At 37.2% G+C, this 23,522-nt stretch overlaps 3 pseudogenes; 1 reads left to right on the forward strand and 2 right to left on the reverse strand.

Moving 5' to 3' along the window:
- Nucleotides 1-3,156, forward strand: part of LOC149142672 (uncharacterized) — a 32,872-nt pseudogene extending 29,716 nt beyond the window's left edge.
- An 11,048-nt stretch (nucleotides 3,157-14,204) lies between these two features.
- Nucleotides 14,205-15,696, reverse strand: LOC149142673 (putative zinc protease mug138; annotated as a pseudogene).
- A 2,921-nt stretch (nucleotides 15,697-18,617) lies between these two features.
- Nucleotides 18,618-20,399, reverse strand: LOC149142674 (uncharacterized; annotated as a pseudogene).
- Nucleotides 20,400-23,522: the final 3,123 nt, after the last annotated feature.

Below are 23,522 nucleotides of genomic sequence, written 5' to 3' on the forward strand. Positions count from 1 at the left end.
TTGACCTCTAATTTCAATTCTATGGCATTTCAAAGTTTACCCTCCAAAACTCATTTAAGGCCATAAATCACACTTAACATTGGTTTACTATATTTGTAAAATTTATAATTCTTTATAACTAATCATTTAGTTTGAGTTGTTGCTTATAAAAGGGTATGGCCCAAAGCTTAATTATGTTCAATGTGACTTCATAATCTAATGATATGTAAGAAAGATCTCTTCCAATTGAATTAATAAGACACTAGAAACCTCACATACTCAAAACAAACCTATTGAAAACCAATTTGATTCAATAGACCTAATCAAAACAAACATACAAGAGAATGTAAAAATGAACATTTTATCATGAAAGCCTGAAATGTTTAGAAATTTTCTTGAATAACTATTTCAAATACCATTTAAGAAAATATGGTAATGCAAGCACATAGAACCAATAAATAAGATTTCAAAGATGCAAGACAATGTTATTTCCTAGGGGTCAAATCTCTAGTCTCTCTACAAACAAGCTACACCAGAACCCTAAAAAAAACTAAGCAAGTTATTAAACCTTCCTAATTTCAGTTTTTTAAGCCTAGGTCACTATGTGTTAAATATCATAGTCTAAAAATAAAATAAGTAACTTGCACCTCAAACTTACACTAAAAAGAAACATTAATACAAATGATACAATTTCAATTGAGAACAATAGTTTATTATAAGGAAAACAAAAAGAACAAACCCTTCTAATTCTAATTGAAACAAAGAGAAAATTTCAATATAAAAAAATCAACACCCATACCTAGATACATTATCACCTCATATCTTTGACTAAAAATCAAGCAATGGAGAAAATTTTTAATATAAAAACCTGAGCACCCATATATAGATACATCAACAACCCATATTTTTGAGTAAAAATCGAGCACTCCTATTTGTACACTAAAAAGGAGGGATGGATCAATCTATCTTGGTTTATGAGGAGCAATGAAAGGATTTTTTTTTATAATCTTCTAGTTTAGATTGACTAAATAAAAAGATCTAATAAGTAATCATTTAGTTGGGGTTGTTGTTTCTAAAAGGGTATGGCCGAAAGCTTAATTATGACCAATGTCACTTCATAATCTAATGATATGTAAGAAAGATCTCTTCCAATTGAATTAATAAGACATTAGAAACCTGACATACTCAAAACAAACCTATTGAAAACCAATTCGATTCAATAGACATAATCAAAACAAACATACAAGAGAATGTAAAAATGAACATTTTATCATGAAAGACTGAAATGTTTAGAAATTTTCTTGGATAACTCTTTCAAATACCATTTAAGAAAAGATGGTAATGCAAGCACATAGATCCAATAAATAAGATTTCGGAGATGCAAGAGAATGTTATGGCCTAGGGGTCAAATCTCTAGTCTCTCTACAAACAAGCTACACCAAAACCCTAAGAGAAACTAAGCAAGTTATTAAACCTTCCTAATTTCAATTTATTAAGCCTAGGTCACTATGTGTTAAATATCATAGTCTAAAAATAAAATAAGTAACTTGCACCTCAAACTTACACTTTAAAGAAACATTAATACAAATGATGCAATTTCAATTGGGAACAATAGTTTATTATAAGGAAAACAAAAAGAACAAACCCTTCTAATTCTAATTGAAACAAAGAGAAAATTTCAATATAAAAAAATCAACACCCATACCTAGATACATTATCACCGCATATCTTTGACTACAAATCAAGCATTGGAGAAAATTTTTAATATAAAAACCTGAGCACCCATATATAGATATATCAACACCCCATCTTTTTGAGTAAAAATCGAGCACTCCTCTTTGTACACTAAAAAGGAGGGATGGATCAATCTATCATGGTTTATGAGGAGAAATGAAAGGATTTATTTTTTTATAATCTTCTAGTTTACATTGACTAAATAAAAAGATCTAATAAGTAATCATTTAGTTGGGGTTGTTGTTTCTAAAAGGGTATGGCCCAAAGCTTAATTATGTCCAATGTCACTTCATAATCTAATGATATGTAAGAAAGATCTCTTCCACTTGAATTAATAAGACACTAGAAAATGGACAAGGCGATTCTGAGAATCACCCAGTGGAGCAATTTTGACGACAAACTCTCTTCCTTTTTTTGGCGTTCACAAAACCAGGGACTGAAATTCAATGGAATGGATACGGTAATGTCCCGACTTATAAATCTGCAGTTCAAGGGCTATCCACAGTTACCATTTCGCAAAAGCATCTCCCTTCCAAGTGTACGGTTTGTCTGGATGATTTTCAGGCAGGAGAGGTGACATGTCAGATGCCATGTCAACACATCTACCACTCTAACTGCATTCTGCAATGGCTAGAGTTGCACCGTTGTTGTCCCATCTGCCGCTTCGAGATGCCCCTCCGTCACCAGGTTGAGCAAAGATCACAGCGGGATGAGTCCACATTGGATCCGAATGAAAACCGTTGTCTCCCTATTTCAGTTTCACGGGCGCTTTGCAGAGTATTTGGTTTATTTGGTCTGTGCTTCGGTACACCTACAGAATAGGCCCCTTCTTGACCGATTGAATCATCATATTTTCATCACTTACATGCATGTCTCTGTAGCTTGAAATGCATCTTTTACCCTCATTTTCATATCATTTTTTCCCTCAGAGTAGAGGTGGGGTGACACCATCGGGGACTGATGGCTTTGACTACTCCTATCGCAGGACTGTCAATCAAAGGTACCATAATGTAGCTCAAAGAAGGGGATAGCTTTATAGAGCGTTACTATACTAGGCCACATGTCAAGTGTTGGGCATACTATGGGTAACCTTGGCAATATTGAAAGGAAGAGAGGTCAATAGAATTGCAATGCTTTCAAGTGACATTGGAATTATTGCACTACCTACTGGAGAAACTGGTCGAAGATGGAGTAATCCTAAACTTCTGAACCTTTACATGCTTGAATCATCTATTTCAATGACACTATCACTTATACATTACAATTTGGGTCACTTCTCAGCTCAGTTATTTAGCAATTCAAATCAGGACCAAGTTACAGATACTCTACTAATTTTGTTTGGTGTGTTCGAGGGATGCAGAGTCTTAGCAGGGGTGCTGGTGCAAATTATTTCCTGTGACCATTTCTTTATTGAAAAACATGTCCATAAAAAGGACTTCTTGAAAGATTAGTATGACTTCTTTTGACTGGATTTTTATTGGCACTCATTTCCGTCTCTAGGGTGCTGGTACAAATTTTTGCAATCCTCGCAACCATGTCTTTATTGAAAGACATGTCATCAAAGAAGACTTCTTGAAAGTATTATTTCTGATGACTTCTTTTGACTGGTACTTTTATGGACACTACATTTTCATCTCAAAGGTGACACAAACTATTCAAAAAACTTGCAATGTTTTTTGTGCTAAAACATTTTGAAAGAAGGATTCTTGAAATTTTACTGTTGCTATACTGAAAAAAAAAAAAAAAAACAAAAATGCAAATTTTAATTAAAAACAAGAATGCAAAATGTTTTTGTATAGCACAATATGAATGTTCCTATTTAACTAGGTAACTATTAATAATATGAATGCATTCTTATTGTGAGATACAAAACTATTTAACTCGAACAAAATTTGGTATATGCTTATACATACGTGTGGGTAAAAATTGGGCTCCTTAAAAGAAATTCCAATACTACTTTCTTTAATATATGAGTAATATATTTGTTATGTGGGTAATTCGAACCATTGACAACGTTGTTTATAGTGTTGGTTGTGATACTGCATTTGATCTCGGGAAAAAGATATGTGCATGTAGGAGATGGTTCCGTGATCCTTAAGAAGAAGAAGAATGTGAATTCTATAAGAGATTTTCGATTTGGTGTGAATTTTGACAAAAAAAAAAATTTAAAAAGAAATGAGGGGGGTAAGTCCCTCAGCAAAGCATTTATATTAACTCCATATCGCAATATACAATATATACAATATCCAATGATTACAATAGCTACATATGGCAGCACAACATGTAGTTGTGGGTTGAAGAATTGTCAACTCCATACGATAAAACAAAATGTCATCCCGATGATTTCTCTACAGAAAAATTAAACTAATTTTTGTTGTTGCTACTGTAGCAGTAGCTTTAATGTCTTTGGGCAAAGAGGTAGGAGGTTGAGGTAGGTACTGAATCAAATGGGGAAAATTGAGAATAGCAGAGTTCCCTTTCAGAGAAAAGGTTGCCATGCCATGCGCACATGGGGCGATTCTCCGAATCACCTCACCACCACCACTGCCCCATCACCGCCATTGCCACTTTTTCTCCATCTTGTTTCCATTTTATCCTCATTATCTGTGACTGGATTATTATGTTTTTTATTAGAATAATAAGTGCAAAATTTTCAATGAGGAATCATGAGCTAGAGAAGGTTTACATTGAAGAATTGTTTTGTTGCATAAGATATAAGCCATTTAAAACTTTAACATCTGTATAAAACATAGTCTTTCTGTAGTTGAATAATTTATAAAAAATTAAACCATTACTATATATTTTTAGATCTGAATTTTTTTGATAGTGATTTAAAAATTTTGTAATCGTAAGTTAGCATAAGATTTTTCATTCCACTATTTTAGACCACCAATGCCATTGCATTCATGCCATTTGACTTCATTATAGACTAAAATAAGCACATGATGCAATAGTTAGTTAATTTAATGTCATTCCACTCATGCCATTTGGCTTAATTATAGGCTAAAATAAGCACATGATGCAATAGTTAGTTAAGTAGTTTGTTGTACTTCATACTAAGTATAAATACTTATATTTTTTTTTTCACTAAAAAGTGGTTGCCTTCCTTCATACTAGGAGATAAGTTATAATTAGTTTTGTTTACTTGTTACTAAGTATAAACACTTAAAAATGGTCGTATTCCTGGACACTAAGGGAAAAAACACCAGAATTTAGTAGGAAGTTATTATAGTTAAGTAGTTTTTGTATAAAAATTAAGATAACTAAGTTTAAGGGATGTTATTGTTTTGGTGTTTAATCATTTTTTCCTGAAATTGAAAAAGTAATTGCTTCCAATATTTATGGTTAGTGTGTGTATGCTTGTGATTACCAATTCTACTCTAGAGCAAGGGCCACTATAAAGAAGTGGTAATGCTAATTTTAAGTTATTTTTCTATGTAAATATATAAATATGTTTTCTTTCTATCCATATATATTTCAATGAATTCAAATTGTGATTTTCTAACGTAGGAAATATTTCATTTTTTTTATATTTGTAAATTATTTAATTTTTTTTGTAAAATAGCTTTACTCTATTTTATCCACTATATTGTATTTTATATAACATATTCATACTGTATTTTATTAGATTTAGCTTATTTTCTTCCCACTGGTTATACCTTGTTTCTTTCAATAGCCCTTGCAATTATTTCATAAAAAGTAGTTGTAGTAAATTTATATAGCAACATTGTAGCCCTAGTAATAGATTTATTTCTACAAATAGTATATTTGTTGAATTGAATTTTTGCAGACATAAAAAACTAGTTTTATCATTGTAAGAATTTCTAATTGTTAAATTGATTTTAAACTATTGTACATATTAGTATTAACTATTGACTAGTTTAATTGAGCCAATTATAGTATGTAATTACCTCTATATCACTTGTTAATAATTGGTAAATTCAGTTAGAGACTAGTAAACACGAAATGAATAGCCAAATTGAAATCTCATGACACAACATTGATATATAAAGTAGATTCTATATAAGCGATTGTAGGATCCTGTCACATGCAATAGATTTGGATTATTGATTCGAACATTAATTCAATGGATGGTGTTTGACATGAAGATATTGAAATATGTTACTCATGATGTAGATGGTGGGATTGAAACAAGAAAAAGCATAGCACTGTTGATGTTGATGTTATGGTTGAGAACATGTTGAATTTATACTTAGGAAAGAAAAATGATATTCTACCAAAAACATTAATGTGTTCTTTTCCTCATAAACAACTTTGTTTGGCACATAAAAATTTGGTTTTACTAGCATTTTTTAAAAAGTTTGAAAATTGACCCTAAAAAAAAAATCATTGTTCCAGTATCATCACTTTTTCGTTTTGAAGCAATATTTTGCACGAAAATTTCGTGGTAAATTTCGTAGTCACTGCCATTTTTAAAACATGTTCAAAATTGACCCCTAAAAAATAAAATCATTGTTCCGGTGTACACACTTTTCATTTTTAGCACTGTTTTTTATGTTTTTTCGAGGTTTTTTGGCCAGAGTTCTTGTTTTGAGTTTATAGTTCCCGTTTCAAAGTTTACATTGTTGGTGGATGGGAGGAAGATGGTCTACATGATGTGGTGGCATTACCTGGTGCATTCCTATAAGGTTCGAATATGCATCATCTTGAATGGTTGATGATAGACTAGTATATGGAGGGTCCACTGATGTTGAGACCTCAGATTCTGTCAAAAAAAGTTCGATAGAAATGCATGCAAAAACCTCGGGAAGGTTTGCTGGTGAGGAACTCAACGATGAAGACATCTATAGAATAGGGCTTGCGGTGTCCATCATCTCAACATCAGGGCGAGTGATCACAATAGAAGGGCCAGAGTTTCCTTATTCTGGTTGACTGATGGTACCATAATCCATAAGTAGAGGAGCAATGGTTCCACTATGAGTGGCCTTCTAATCACGAATTGCCCGAAGGAAATCACAAAACTCATCGAGACAAGGGTAACAATGGGAATAGTTACCATGAAGGTCACACAAGGCACAAGGATGGTTTGTGCAAAGTGTTTTGAGTTTCTTAGGTGGGACTAGTATGTTAACATGGACTTCTGTAATATTTGACTCACTGAATGCTTCGTGAACCAACGGTTTAAGTTGAGGAAGTTTAGTACAATTATTGGTGGCATGTCCAACAACGTCACACAAATCGCATGGGGGTGTCGACTTTGTGGACTTAGGGGCTGGACGGGGTTGGGGAGCCTTGTCCTTTGAATCTTTCCTTTTTTATTTGCCCACATAGCCAAATGCTTTCGCAACAGGAGTTACTTCTCTTGAGGTTGTGATGGGACTGAAGCAATGACAGAGGTGATGGGGACCAGTTAAACCGGGGTCAAAGCATGATATAGTCTTAGCTGACCAGGCGGAGTGTTTGCAGGGGGATTGAAGTACCATACTGGGATCCCAATACTCATGTTAGGAAGGACCAGAAAATCCATCATAGGTACAAAAACAATTCTTGGAGGAGGGAATAAGAAAGGTATCTGGCCAGCAGGATAATGTCCCAGTCGAATAGCTCTTGGATGGTTTAGGCTTGGAGGAACAGTTCCTGGAGCGAACATAAGAGAGGCACCCACAAATGGAGGAGGTCCTGGGGGAGTGGGTCAAGAGGGTTCAACTAGAAGAGTGACAAGAGGATCCTGAGGAGCTGGCTATTGATCAAGTGTACTAGACTACTTAAGGGTAGCCGCGATGCTTGTAACATGAAAATAGTCGTGGAAGTATGTTCAAAAATGGGAGGGGGAGGACCAGGGAATGTTATAGACATATTTGGGCACTGCAACCCCAATCACATATGTCCATAAAACGATGGCCTTTAAACCCCTAAAAGTGTCGTTTGATACCCTAAAGGAACAAGGTCAGTTGATTACATCATTTCCTAGAAGTTCTCTCTGAAAACCTGCTCAGAAATGGTCAAAACTGGACTATACAGACTGCTTCAAGATGAGGGTGCGATGCATTTCCCTGTTACACATAGGGGGTGTGATGCATACTGAAAAGCCCTTATGTAGGGCACGATGAGTGAGAGTAGACAAATGGAAAAATTACTTTGCTAGGTGGAAACTCAAAGAATCTTCTAGAAAATGCTCATATGACACTTGTCTCTCTGAATTCGCCCAGGGATGAGTAAGAGATCATGAAATCTCCAGGTGGAACCGAGAACTATCAGTGAAATGATACTAATAAAAATCCCAGAAGCTGAATCACTCTCCTACAAACATCTGTATATGGATCCCTCATCCTAGAGATCCAAAGGCTGGAATTTTGTAATTTGCAAGGAAGTGTTGTTGGTTTCTCCTTGAAGACATTGTTGGGTGATCTTGCTTTGTATGAGGTGAAGAGGGCTTTCATGCTGGGAGGATGATGCTAGATCAGACAACTTGGTTGTAATCCTCTCTTCTACTACTTCTATCAATAAATCTATTTGAGTTTTCCTCCATATGCTTGTATATCTCTGAATCTTGTATTTGTATATGCATTTATATGGTTCACGTACATCTGATCCTACATTGTTTATGGTTATAGATCTCTATGTTTTGATGGTATTTTGCTGCTTTGACTCTATAGGTGTTCTCTACAGTGGGAGAAGCGAGAAAGGAGTGGCGAAAGCTCTATCAAGGGGGAGAGGAAACGAGCAAGGAGACTAGCGAAAGACTGAGGTTGGTACTCTCTCATTCTCTCTCCTCTATCTCTCATAAAGGAAAACACAAGTAACTTTAGTTTGTTTGTTTCTAAGATAACTACCCGTCTTAGTGGGACTAATAGCTCTGAATGGACACTATTTTTCCCGATGACAGGGAAGGCACCCAATAATGAGGAATCCTTATAGACTCTCAGAAAGACACCGGTGCAAGGAGTTGAAGACTAGTAGTCAGACATCGACAAGATGATGAACTTTGGGGAGGTCATAGATGTTGGCTTGTAGCAAGTCAACTGATCAATGGTAATGATCTTCCCTTCATGGGGGAAGCACAGATGGTTACCTTGGTTACCCTTGTTACCATTCCCCCTATTTGTTTTCTTCAAATTTTTGGGATTGGTAGCACTTTGTTCCACAAACACTTGTCCTTAAGGGGGAAGTGGTTGTTGGAGTTGATGATGGATGGGGCCCTACAGCGCTAACGCTTAAGGGGATAAAGTGCCAGGTTATGCATAAGAAGGATAAACAGTTTGGTAGATGGGTTGGGGCCATGGAGACATGTTGCTGGAAGGAGGGGCATAAATGGTGGAGGAACTAGTGCCCCCTTGTGGATAGCCATAATTCTGCTGAGAATATGGCAAAGAGAGTGAAAGGGATCCAATGATACTGTTGGCAGCGTGAAATTCCCCCATTGCATTGGCACTTCTAGGATGAGGAAGGTCTAAAATGACAGTATAGACATAACCAGATTCATCATAGATAATATCATATCTCAAAGCGGTCTGGAAAGCTTCTTCCTCGGTCTGAGGAAAATGGGATGCAACATCTTTTCCAATGGGGGGATAAAATTCTCTTAAGAAACCAATCTAGATAGACATAGTCTTTGAAAGGTAGGGCACAACATGTGCTCCTCCTTTGATGCCACTCTTGAACATGCTAAGGAAGGCAAGTGGCGGAGGACTGACGAAATGTAGTCAATAACTCTGTACTAGTGTCATACTAGAGAGGTAACTGGAAATATGATAAGAATGCTTTAACAAGTGTCGCAAAAATGGAATGAGAGGTGGATGGCTAGTCTACATACCATTTTGCAACATCTTCAGTGAGCGTATGTTGGAAGAGCTGAAGACGAATGAAGTCATCGATTATGGCGTTGGATCGACACCACATGTCGAAGGATCGAACATGGTTGGTAGGATCATCTCCAATAATACCCTCTAACTTTGGGATGTATGAGGGAAGCTTAGTTGGCATAGAGTGCCAACCAACATCATGGTGTATGGGGCCATTTGTCAACTAGTTAATATCTGGTAGACTTAACCCAGCCATAAAGGGGAGCATGGGGGCTACCGAACAGTTCCTGAGATTGTTTCGCTTGATGTGACAATTGGTACAACACCAGAGCTACCACCTGTTTGGGTTCCTACACCAGTTGTGGATCCAAACATGGTGACAATATGCAGTGAAGGAGGCTTGGAATCAGATGAGGAATCACAAGCTCCAGGAGAGGAGTCGAGATGGGGGCTCGGAGGGCTATGAACTTGAATGCGATGGCGAGGAGTAATATGCCCAAGTGGAAATTGGGGCTGAAGGCCTAATAGTCTCTGTGGCTCACACGTTGGTGGCACAATGATGGAAGGACACACAAAACACAGAAATGGTGAATGGAGACCAACAATATATCTTTTGTCTCTTATGCAGAGGGATAAATTTATTACGTCAAGTCTTGGCTTGGTGGTGTAAACCAAGTGCCCTTTGCTTATGGTGTGCTTGTGTGTGCAATTGTATTAATTGATTAAGCCTATATTGTGTTTGTAAAAAAGAAAAATTCTTGCTGCAAATAAACTGAAACAAATAACATAAAATGAATAACAAAACAAATAACTAAGCCCCACCCAAACTGGGCTTGCAAACACTACATTTCTTTGTGGCTAAACTGATGGAAAATACATTGAAATGGCCAAGAGATATGAATGTTGGTGTGACTGCGATCAAGTGACTCTAAGCTGCTAGAAAGTGGTGTAGCAACAACAAAAAACCAGGGGGGAAGATCATTGTAAAAATATAGGGAGATGGGTGAAACACCTAGGGCAATCGATGGGACCCTAAGGGAATGACCAAACAAGTTTAAATGTGAAACTATGGATGGTAACAACCTACCTTATTAGATCTAAAATAAAATGTTACAAATCTAGAAAATGTGGCTGAAAGTGCTGCAGAAACTCATACTTCTCACTTAGCTAAACTCCTTGTAGAAAGGTGGAGGTGTACTAGAAGCCCTAGGGGAGATTAAATTCAACTTTAATGAGTAAAACTGAATGGATGAAGGTCTAAGCAGGATGAGACAAAGGTCAAACACCGAATAGACAACTCTCAACATTGAGAAATAGATCTGAGAAAAACCCTAAAACCCAGAAATCCCATGTTCTGACATGCTTTTTGATGAAATCACACTTTTTGGGCTGAAAGTTGCATTCTAGAGCTGAGGCTACACCTTTTGGGTTGAAAACTATGATCATTGTTATGAGACTCCTCGTGTGCAAATTTCGGAAAAAGGTGTCGCCTTTGCCGCGACTGGTCCTTGTGACCTATGGAAATGACTAGAAAGCTTGTGGAAGTTAGAAATTTATCAGATCTAGGGTTAAAACACTAGGTAACATTAATAGAATTGAAAAAAGAAGAAACCGTAAGCTAACAACCAAAGGTCACCCAGGTTTCTAGATTTGAAGTATAAAACCGAGTGGAGTTGCCAATTTGTTGTAGTTTTTTCTTCTCAGTGATGTATGAAAAGAACCCACTTAAGACTGCGGATGAAAACAATATGAACAACATAAATTAGTGGTAAACTTGTAGATCTGCAACAATTGATAGAAAGAAAACCTGCCAAAATTTTGATCTATGCTATGATCATAGTTAAACATTGAAAGAAATAGTAATAACCCCAAACATCCAATGGAAACTAGACATGTAATAATAATTTAATAATAACACCTGTGAAGAGAATAGATAAAGGTTACCAGTCCCCCTCTATGGGATGGGTTCTTAGGTATCCTCAAATGTCTTCAGCTTCTGTAGCATCTCTCTCCCCTATAATGCATAAACGTAGCAAAAATATAGTGTGCGACAATGAAAATAATCAGGGATACAAGTAAGTGCAACAATTAAAATATTCAAAAGTGAATAAGGAAAGGAAAACCCTCCTATTTATAACGAAACATTGAGTTACCCTCAAATAATGAACAAAAATAGAATATTATTGATCCCATTCTTGGAATAACCACTTGGAATATTTTATTATATTTGTTTAGGGGGAAAAAGTATTTAAACTTTTATTTAGAAATAATAAATAAATAAATGATTTGTTTATTATCTCAATGAATTAGTTAAGGAATAATAAACAAATAATTATTTATTTCATTATTCCTAAGGGATTTAGTCAAATTTAACAAACAATAGTACTTAATTAATGATTAATTAGTTATTACTAGAGAAAAATAAGATAAATAATGATTTATCTGTTTATTTTTCATGATTGGGTGAAATTTAACGAGGAATAATAATAAAAAAATGGTTTAATTAATTATTCCTAGAAGAAAATCAAATAAATATTGATTTATCTAATTATTCTTCATGGGTTTAACTATAAATTACTTGATAAAGGTGGTTTATTAGGTAATTTATCACAATGAAAACAATTTTACTATGGCAAAATTGGCTTTACATGGTGTACTTCGAGCCATCAATTTTTTGGTGATAAAATCTAGAATTAGTGTGACGGCTAGAAGCCTCTGAAAACAATATCATTGTTGTTGTGAATCATTGGCTCGACCAACTCCTGGGAGGGTTTATTAAAAAAATTATAGTTGATACCTCAGTCAGCTATAGTGAAGTGGAACGAATATTCTTCAAGGGATAGTGAGGTAGGTTTTTAAGATCATTGAATACTTCAATTAAAATGTTGTTATGTGAAAAATGGATGATGCCATTACCTTGATGTTTGGAGCTACGGTAAGTGGAATATTCTTTAGAAATCGCAAAGGATCAAGACCAGAGTATAGTCCCTTGATTGGACCTCCTTCAAGTGAAGAGGAAGGGTTGGGGAATACTATATCGTAGTGTTGTGTAGCTAATCACTTAAGGTATTCCTAGAAAAAATGATCCATCCACTCTGTTAGCGCTTGAGATTTCACCCTAGGCCGAGGAAGGTAAACCTTCAAGGCTACATCAAACCATTTCACCTCGTAGCTAGCCCTACGGGGTATGAGAAGGCTCTCTCCGGTCAGACTCAAGGTTTTTTCTCAATGGGGTGAGCTGACCAATTAGGATCAAAGATATTAGGCTAGTAAACTGATGAGGAGGATTGATTTAAAGTTTTTGGGGTTTTTAATGACGGGGTTTTTCTGGGCTGCATGGGCAAAATCACAGCTTCAAACAGAGAAATATAATGAACGACACAGGTTGATGACTGAGGCAAGGTAGGCAAGGAATTTAGCATCAAATCTAGATTTTTAAATGGGATGGCAAGACTGGTGAGGAGCTAAGGAGGGCAAATAATACTTTGAATCCTCCTTAAACAGAAGAAAACATTGAATTGAACAAACTTATAGGCAGAGCATATAATACTATGAATTCTACCTAAACACTTCATTTGCTCAATTAGAAATGATCATTAGATGAAATGGAACACAACAGATTACATATGAAACACAAGAAAACACTTATGCTAAATTAACATACCACATGAATCTCAGAAATTTAGAGCTGTGAAACTTCATTAAAAATCCCTCTGTCAAAGACTGTACAATGGAGCTCAGTTCTCCTCCAGCGCTCAGAAACTCTCCCCTCTCTGACTGACTCTAAAATGAATTTTCTTTTTTTAATATATGAAATAAAACACAGTTGGGGGAAAACCAATCGACCCCAAGACCCGGCATTTGTTTTTATCATTATTAATAAAATAAACTAAAAAAAACAATCAGCGCTTCCTGAAGAGAGAATAGCGCTCTTTCCACTGAAATCTGTTGAATCTGGTGAATAGGTGGCATTACAGGTGTCACTCCCTTTGCTAAAAATAAACATAGGCAATCGCTCCTCGTTTTTTGACACTTTGCACACTCTGGAAATTACAACCGCGCCCCCCAAATCTCTGGAAATACGTTGGCTTTTAGAATAAGGAAATCTGAAGAACAGTTTCAAATCAGATCTACTAATTTGCTGACACGTACATAAGTGATGCTCCTTGGCAGGTCCACAGAGCAGTAAATTGCAGCGGCCACACCATTGATTGTATCTGAAAGACGTTGCTCCACCATATGCAATGGTCGACACATTCACACATCTCATGAAACACATATAAACCCACAACCACAACGAAACCAAACGCAGATTTTGCAGGGCGTCTAATGCAGAGATCCACAGGGGACTTAGGATGCTTCTCACGCGAACAAGATCATGTGAAAATAAAATAAAAATGTGACTTACAATTCCTGAGATCTGTCATATAGATTTCCACTATGCATGCAACATTGTATTTAACTTTCCAATAAAACACCATTGGTAACCGTAGCAAGTTGGTTAAGGTACTATGATAAAACCCAAGATCTAAGAATCGCTGTTAAACTATCATATAACGATGACATTACTACATTTGAATGGAGTTCGAAAGGCATTCACCAATTTTAACCGTCTGGTACAGAGAAATTCAATCTACTATCAAAGAGTATCTGCTTGGTTTGAAGTATTAAAACATTAAGACTGCACCATAATTTCATTGCACCATCACTGTTCCATTTTTGCTATGTTTAATCTTGATTTACTCCGCTTAAAGAGCCAAACAAAGTTTGAGACCTTTTAAAACTAGGTATGTCATCGATGCGCTTTGACTGATATTCATCCAGTTCACTGCTATTCATATCAGCGGATTGATCTGAAGGAGCAAGTTTAACTGCGTCATCCTTCAAATGCTCTCTATCTGAATTATCTGATGTAACTGCCTTACCATTACAAACGTCTTTGTTGGAGGGTATGTCCATAGATTTGGCCAGTTTGTATGCTCCACTGTGAGAACTTCCATATACTTGCACGGTCAGTTTTCTTCTTTCAGGACAGCCAAGTTTTATGTGATTATCAAAGAAGTAAATCAAGTCTTGTTTCGTCAATTTCAGCAACCTCCATTTCTACCCTGTCAAACTTAAGAGTTCCAAGCTCAAGAAATAAAAGCTTGATTGTTCTTGCAAGTTTTTGTGTTTCTCGAGCTTATCATCAATCAAAGCATCCACGTTTGTCTTAAAATCATCATCTGACATAGCATGTAGTTTACTCTCAAACATTTTAAGAAATGCCTCCACTCTCAGATCAAGCTGTGCTGAGACCCATATATAATGACACCATTCAGGGTTGAATCATATGAATTATACATACCTCAAACCATATGAACTTCAAAACAAATCAAACCACTATAATCGTAGACGCAAGAGAGATCAGATCTTCTTGGTCAACCTCATAGCCACCTGAAACCCAATCAAGATCTGGATCAAGGATGCCACTGTAGAGAACCTCTGTAGCTGAACCTGGAAACTCCCTTTACTATCTCTTATCATACACAGATTGGAAAAATCTAGATCCTGATGAGCAAGAGAAAGAGGATTAAAGCCCAGCAATTCATAATCCTCCCATAATGCTGTTTGACCAGTACTTCTGGATTATATCTGCAACAGAATATGGAGCAATCTTCTCTGGACACGTTTGTCGGTTTGAGAAGAGTCTTCTAAGCAATGTACATTCCGGCTTCAATTCAGACAGTCCTTTTGCAGTGACTAAATCGACCTTGATATCTTCCACGAAAGATGGTTGAGACACAACCCACTCCATGAACACAATAACTCCAGGCCATAGAAAATTCAGTGATTTTTTTTCGCAGATTGCGCAGCCTTTTTAACTAGTATTGATGCAACAAAGCAACAAAATATCAATAAAGTGGTTGCAAATGAGGTTCCTGAGGTAGTAGCAACATTCTGAACTTGGGTATGTGAATCATGGATAAGAAAGATGACAACAACTATAATTTCAAGCATGGGTATATTGCTGACAGTGCTGCCTCCCCCTGAGTATAATCTCTTGGGTAGAAATGTCATTTCCAGCTCTTCGATGTGATGGTTGAACAAATCTTGCAGCGCATTTCTCTGATTTAGATACTGCATATTCCAGTTCTTCAAGGCTGGATTTTGTAAAAACAGCCCCAAGAAGTTCAAGGAAATGAACTTGGAAACATTCCCATATCTCCTTGATAGCCATAGCATATGATTCTTCTCCTAAAGTTGATTGCAAAATATTTTTATGGCGGGCCAAATGAGGCGAACTTCTATAATTTAAATGTTCTTGCTCAGCAGCAGCAATAAGAAATGGTAGTTGTCCTGAGCCTTCCACTAGAAGAGAAACCTTACAAACATGTGGTCTTTTCTTCTCAAGCAAAAGAATAATGTTTTCCCGTTTTGAAGCCGCTCACAAACAACACAGTGATATACAATGTTTTCTGTGCCTTGCACATTTTCCTCTTTATTGTCTCCGTAAACTATCCAAGCCAGATTACGAAGACCATAACGCATCATTGTATCTATTTGCAAGTGTTGCATCTTTATAACCATCCGTGTACCATCTTTCAAAATACCACCATGAACTTGTACAATTGATACTGTTGCAATTGGTATTTTGTCCACATAACTTTTTGCCTCTGATTGCTAATGATATTCTAAATTGTGCTTGTCCAGATAGAAGCTTTGAAGTCGCTGCTGCCTTTTGAAGAGCTGGAGCTGAAGCATGAATTACATAATCTAAAACCACACATTAATGATTTCTTCTTCAAAACAGGGTTTTGAAGAAGAATCAATCGCTGACATGAGACGGAGTCTAACATTGGCTCCACTTGGGATGGCAGCTGCCGCTCTATGGAGGTGCCAAGAACCGCAGAACTTTGGGAGAGCAGACAGTGCCTCCACCCATTGGGCAATGGAGTCAATGTCAACATAACTCTTGACTTAATTCTCAAACTGAAACTGAACTCAAACAATCTTCAAGCAAACTAAAACCAGATGCTGCCCTTATGGCTGCTTATTTATTTACAAATCCTACTCTAATCTGCTGTACAAATAATAGATCAGGTAATGCTAAAATGCCATATTAACCATTCAAGTAAACCTGATAATGAAGCCGCTTGAGAATGCTACCACGAAGTCACAGATGCAATTGCTGGCAGCCCTTCATGCTCATAATGACCCTGGTCATGGAAAAGACAGCCTGATCTGTCAATCAACCTGAAAAATGTGTCCATGTATGTCGCAATAGGATCACGGACACCGGACTCTGTTGGCTGCCCCAACTCTGCAACACATGCTTCCAGCTGCACATTGTCAATGTATACCTCTATAGGCAAGTCTGTTATTGCTTGTTGTGAAGGAAGGAGGATTTCCAAGAACTTTTTAGGGTCTTGGAAATCATAAGACTGGATCTGCTCATCTAAATCTTGAATCTCTTTCTCTATTCTTTCAACAAGTAACTCACAGACACTAGGATGATAATTCGGAGATTTCAAACATTGAAGGAAAAAACTTAAAACTTCTTAATTAATTTCAATTTCCACTAAGCATTTTCTAAATTCATTTAGAGGTTCACATAGTGCAGTGTTTGCCACATACCCTACCATTGCATGAACATATCAACAGGCACTGGAATGTCTGGATCGAGTTGGAGTCGCCAGGTGAATGATTCAGCCTGCATATGTATCTGACTGCTGTCCACCATCAGCATCAGATCTGAAATTTGATTGCATGTACCGGGACAAAACAATTAACAAGTTGAATGTTCTCCCCAGTATGGTCGCCACTATGTTAGCGCTTGAGATTTCACCCTAGGCTGAGGAAGGTAAACCTTCAAGGCTACATCAAACCATTTCACCTCGTAGCTAGCCCTACGGGGTATGAGAAGGCTCTCTCCGGTCAGACTCAAGGTTTTTTCTCAATGGGGCGAGCTGACCAATTAGGATCAAAGATATTAGGCTAGTAAACTGATGAGGAGGATTGATTTAAAGTTTTTGGGGTTTTTAATGACGGGGTTTTTCTGGGCTGCATGGGCAAAATCACAGCTTCAAACAGAGAAATATAATGAACAACACAGGTTGACGACTGAGGCAAGGTAGGCAAGGAATTTAGCATCAAATCTAGATTTTTAAATGGGATGGCAAGACTGGTGAGGAGCTAAGGAGGGCAAATAATACTTTGAATCCTCCTTAAACAGAAGAAAACATTGAATTGAACAAACTTATAGGCAGAGCATATAATACTATGAATTCTACCTAAACACTTCATTTGCTCAATTAGAAATGATCATGAGATGAAATGGAACACAACAGATTACATATGAAGCACAAGAAAACACTTATGCTAAATTAACATACCACATGAATCTCAGAAATTTAGAGCTGTGAAACTTCATTAAAAATCCCTCTGTCAAAGACTGTACAATGGACCTCAGTTCTCCTCCAGCGCTCAGAAACTCTCCCCTCTTTGACGGACTCTAAAATGAATTTTTTTTTTTTAATATATGAAACAAAACACAGCTGGGGGAAAACCAATCGACCCCAAGACCTGGCATTTGTTTTTATCATTATTAATAAAATAAACTAACAAAAACAATCAGCGCTTCCTGAAGAGAGAATAACGCTCTTTCCACTGAAATTTGTTGAATCTGGTGAATAGGTGGCATTACAGGTGTCACTCCCTTTGCTAAAAATAAACATAGGCAATCGCTCCTCGTTTTCTGACACTTTGCACACTCTGGAAATTACAACCGCGCCCCCCAAATCTCTGGAAATACGTTGCCTTTTAGAATAAGGAAATCTGAAGAACAGTTTCAAATCAGATCTACTAATTTGCTGACAGGTACCTGAGTGACACTCCTTGGTAGGTCCACAGAGCAGTAAATTGTTGCGGCCACACCATTGATTGTATCTGAAAGACGTTGCTCCACCATATGCAATGGTCGACACATTCACACATCTCATGAAACACATATAAACCCACAACCACAACGAAACCAAACGCAGAGTTTGCAGGGCATCTAATGCAGAGATCCACAGGGGACTTAGGATGCTTCTCGCGCGAACAAGATCATGTGAAAATAAAATAAAAATGTGACTTACAATTCCTGAGATCTGTCATATAGATTTCCACTATGCATGCAACATTGTATTTAACTTTCCAATAAAACACCATTGGTAACCGTAGCAAGTTGGTTAAGGTACTATGATAAAACCCAAGATCTAAGAATCGCTGTTAAACTATCATATAACGATGACATTACTACATTTGAATGGAGTTCGAAAGGCATTCACCAATTTTAACCGTCTGGTACAGAGAAATTCAATCTACTATCAGAGAGTATCTGCTTGGTTTGAAGTATTAAAACATTAAGACTGCACCATCATTTCATTGCACCATCACTGTTCCATTTTTGCTATGTATAATCTTGATTTACTCCCCTTAAAGAGCCAAACAAAGTTTGAGACCTTTTGAAACTAGGTATGTCATCGATGCGCTTTGACTGATATTCATCCAGTTCACTGCTATTCATATCAGCGGATTGATCTGAAGGAGCAAGTTTAACTGCGTCATCCTTCAAATGCTCTCTATCTGAATTATCTGATGTAACTGCCTTACCATTACAAACGTCTTTGTTGGAGGGTATGTCCATAGATTTGGCCAGTTTGTATGCTCCACTGTGAGAACTTCCTTATACTTGCACGGTCAGTTTTCTTCTTTCAGGACAGCCAAGTTTTATGTGATTATCAAAGAAGTAAATTAAGTCTTGTTTCGTCAATTTCAGCAACCTCCATTTCTACCCTGTCAAACTTAAGAGTTCCAAGCTCACGAAATAAAAGCTTGATTGTTCTTGCAAGTTTTTGTGTTTCTCGAGCTTATCATCAATCAAAGCATCCACGTTTGTCTTAAAATCATCATCTGACATAGCATGTAGTTTACTCTCAAAGATTTTAAGACATGCCTCCACTCTCGGATCAAGCTGTGCTGAGACCCATATATAATGAGACCATTCAGGGTTGAATCATATGAATTATACATACCTCAAACCATATGAACTTCAAAACAAATCAAACCACTATAATCATAGACACAAGAGAGATCAGATCTTCTTGGTCAGCCTCATAGCCACCTGAAACCCGATCAAGATCTGGATCAAGGATGCCACTTTAGAGAACCTCTGTAGCAGAACCTGGAAACTCCCTTTACTATCTCTTATCATACACAGATTGGAAAAATCTAGATCCTGATGAGCATGAGAAAGAGGATTAAAGCCCAACAATTCATAATCCTCCCATAATGTTGTTTGACCAGTACTTCTGGATTATATCTGCAACAGAATATGGAGCAATCTTCTCTGGACATGTTTGTCGGTTTGAGAAGAGTCTTCTAAGCAATGTACATTCCTGCTTCAATTCAGACAGTCCTTTTGCAGTGACTAAATCGACCTTGATATCTTTCACGAAAGATGGTTGAGACACAACCCACTCCATGAACACAATAACTCCAGGCAATAGAAAATTCAGTGATTTTTTCTCAGATTGCGCAGCCTTTTTAACTAGTATTGATGCAACAAAGCAACAAAATCTCAATAAAGTGGTTGCAAATGAGGTTCCTGAGGTAGTAGCAACATTCTAAACTTGGGTATGTGAATCATGGATAAGAAAGATGACAACAACTATAATTTCAAACATGGGTATATTACTGACAGTGCTGCCTCCCCCTGAGTATAATATCTTGGGTAGAAATGTCATTTCCAACTCTTCGATGTGATGGTTGAACAAATCTTGCAGCGCATTTCTCTAATTTAGCATATTCCAGTTCTTCAGGGCTGGATTTTGTAAAAACAGCCCCAAGAAGTTCGAGAAAATAAACTTGGAAACATTCCCATATCTCCTTGATAGCCATAGCATATGATTCTTCTCCTAAAGTTGATTGCAAAATATTTTTATGGCGGGCCAAATGAGGCGAACTTCTATAATTTAAATGTTCTTGCTCAGCAGCAGCAATAAGAAATGGTAGTTGTCCTGAGCCTTCCACTAGAAGAGAAACCTTACAAACATGTGGTCTTTTCTTCTCAAGCAAAAGAATAATGTTTTCCCGTTTTCAAGCCGCTCACAAACAACACAGTGATATACAATGTTTTCTGTGCCTTGCACATTTTCCTCTTTATTATCTTCATAAACTATCCAAGCAAGATTACGAAGACCATAACACATCATTGTCTCTATTTGCAAGTGTTGCATCTTTATAACCATCCGTGTACCATCTTTCAAAATACCACCATGAACTTGTACAATTGATACTGCTGCAATTGGTATTTTCTCCACATAACTTTTTGCCTCTGATTGCTAATGATATTCTGAATTGTGCTTGTGCAGATAGGAGCTTTGAAGTCGCTGCTGCCTTTTGAAGAGCTAGAGCTGAAGCATGAATTACATAATCTAAAACCACACATTAATGATTTCTTCTTCAAAACAGGGTTTTGAAGAAGAATCAATCGCTGACATGAGACGGAGTCTAACATTGGCTCCACTTGGGATGGCAGCTGCCGCTCTGTGGAGGTGCCAAGAACCGCAGAACTTTGGGAGAGCAGACAATGCCTCCACCCATTGGGCAATGGAGTCAATATCAACATAACTCTTGACTTAATTCTCAAACTGAAACTGAACTCAAACAATCTTCAAGCAAACTAAAACTAGATGCTGCCCTTATGGCTGCTTATTTATTTACAAATCCTACTCTAATCTGTTGTACAAATAATAGATCAGGTAATGCTAAAATGCCATATTAACCATTCAAGTAAACCTGATAATGAAGCCGCTTGAGAATGCTGCCACGAAGTCACAGATGCAATTGCTGGCAGCCCTTCATGCTCATAATGACCCTAGTCACGGAAAATACAGCCTGATCTGTCAATCAACCTAAAAAATGTGTCCATGTATGCCGCAATAGGATCACCGACACCGGACTCTGTTGGCTGCCCCAACTCTGCAACACATGCTTCCAGCTGCACATTTTCAATGTATACCTCTATAGGCAAGTCTGTTATTGCTTGTTGTGAAGGAAGGAGGATTTCCAAGAACTTTTTAGGGTCTTGGAAATCATAAGACTGGATCTGCTCATCTAAATCTTGAATCTCTTTCTCGATTTTTTCAACAAGTAACTCACGGACGCTAGGATGATAATTCGGAGATTTCAAACATTGAAGGAAAAAACTTAAAACTTCTTCATTAATTTCGATATCCACTAAGCATTCTCTAAATTCGTTTAGAGGTTCACACAGTGCAGGGTTTGCCACATACCCTACCATTGCATGAACATATCAACAGGCACTGGAATGTCTGGATCAAGTTGGAGTCGCCAGGTGAATGATTCAACCTGCATATGTATCTGACTGCTGTCCACCATCAGCATCAGATCTGAAATTTGATTGCATGTACCGGGACAAAACAATCAACAAGTTGAATGTTCTCCCCAGTATGGTCGCCACTATGTTAGCACTTGAGATTTCACCCTAGGTTGATGATGGTAAACCTTCAAGGCTACATCAAACCATTTCACCTCATAGCTAGCCCTACGGGGTATGAGAAGGCTCTCTCTGGTCAGACTCAAGGTTTTTTCTCAATGGGGTGAGCTGACCAATTAGGATCAAAGATATTAGGCTAGTAAACTGATGAGGAGGATTGATTTAAAGTTTTTGGGGTTTTTAATGGCGGGGTTTTTCTGGGCTGCATGGGCAAAATCACAGCTTCAAACAGAGAAATATAATGAACGACACAGGTTGACGACTGAGGCAAGGTAGGCAAGGAATTTAGCATCAAATCTAGATTTTTAAATGGGATGGCAAGACTGGTGAGGAGCTAAGGAGGGCAAATAATACTTTGAATCCTCCTTAAACAGAAGAAAACATTGAATTGAACAAACTTATAGGCAGAGCATATAATACTATGAATTCTACCTAAACACTTCATTTGCTCAATTAGAAATGATCATGAGATGAAATGGAACACAACAGATTACATATGAAACACAAGAAAACACTTATGCTAAATTAACATACCACATGAATCTCAGAAATTTAGAGCTGTGAAACTTCATTAAAAATCCCTCTGTCAAAGACTGTACAATGGAGTTCAGTTCTCCTCCAACGCTCAGAAACTCTCCCCACTCTGACTGACTCTAAAATGAATTTTCTTTTTTTAATACATGGACACATTTTTCAGGTTGATTGACAGATCAGGCTGTATTTTCCGTGACCAGGGTCATTATGAGCATGAAGGGCTGTCAGCAATTGCATCTGTGACTTCGTGGCAGCATTCTCAAGCGGCTTCATTATCAGGTTTACTTGAATGGTTAATATGGCATTTTACCATTACCTGATCTATTATTTGTACAGCAGATTAGAGTAGGATTTGTAAATAAATAAGCAGCCATAAGGGCAGCATTTGGTTTTAGTTTGCTTGAAGATTGTTTGAGTTCAGTTTCAGTTTGAGAATTAAGTCAAGAGTTATGTTGATATTGACTCCATTGCCCAATGGGTGGAGGCACTGTCTGCTCTCCCAAAGTTCTGCGGTTCTTGGCACCTCCACAGAGTGGCAGCTGCCATCCCAAGTGGAGCCAATGTTAGACTCCGTCTCATGTCAGCGATTGATTCTTCTTCAAAACCCTGTTTTGAAGAAGAAATCATTAATGTGTGGTTTTAGATTATGTAATTCATGCTTCAGCTCCAGCTCTTCAAAAGGCAGTAGCGACTTCAAAGCTTCTATCTGCACAAGCACAATTCAGAATATCATTAGCAATCAGAGGCAAAAATTTATGTGGAGAAAATACCAATTGCAGCAGTATCAATTGTACAAGTTCATGGTGGTATTTTGAAAGATGGTACACAGATGGTTATAAAGATGCAACACTAGCAAATAGAGACAATGATGCGTTATGGTCTTCGTAATCTGGCTTGGATAGTTTACGGAGACAATAAAGAGGAAAATGTGCAAGGCACAGAAAACATTGTATATCACTGTGTTGTTT

Source organism: Pinus tabuliformis, chromosome X (assembly GCF_031772625.1).
Source record: "Pinus tabuliformis cultivar Carrire ecotype Pingquan chromosome X, CPIR1, whole genome shotgun sequence".
Taxonomy (NCBI): domain Eukaryota; kingdom Viridiplantae; phylum Streptophyta; class Pinopsida; order Pinales; family Pinaceae; genus Pinus; species Pinus tabuliformis.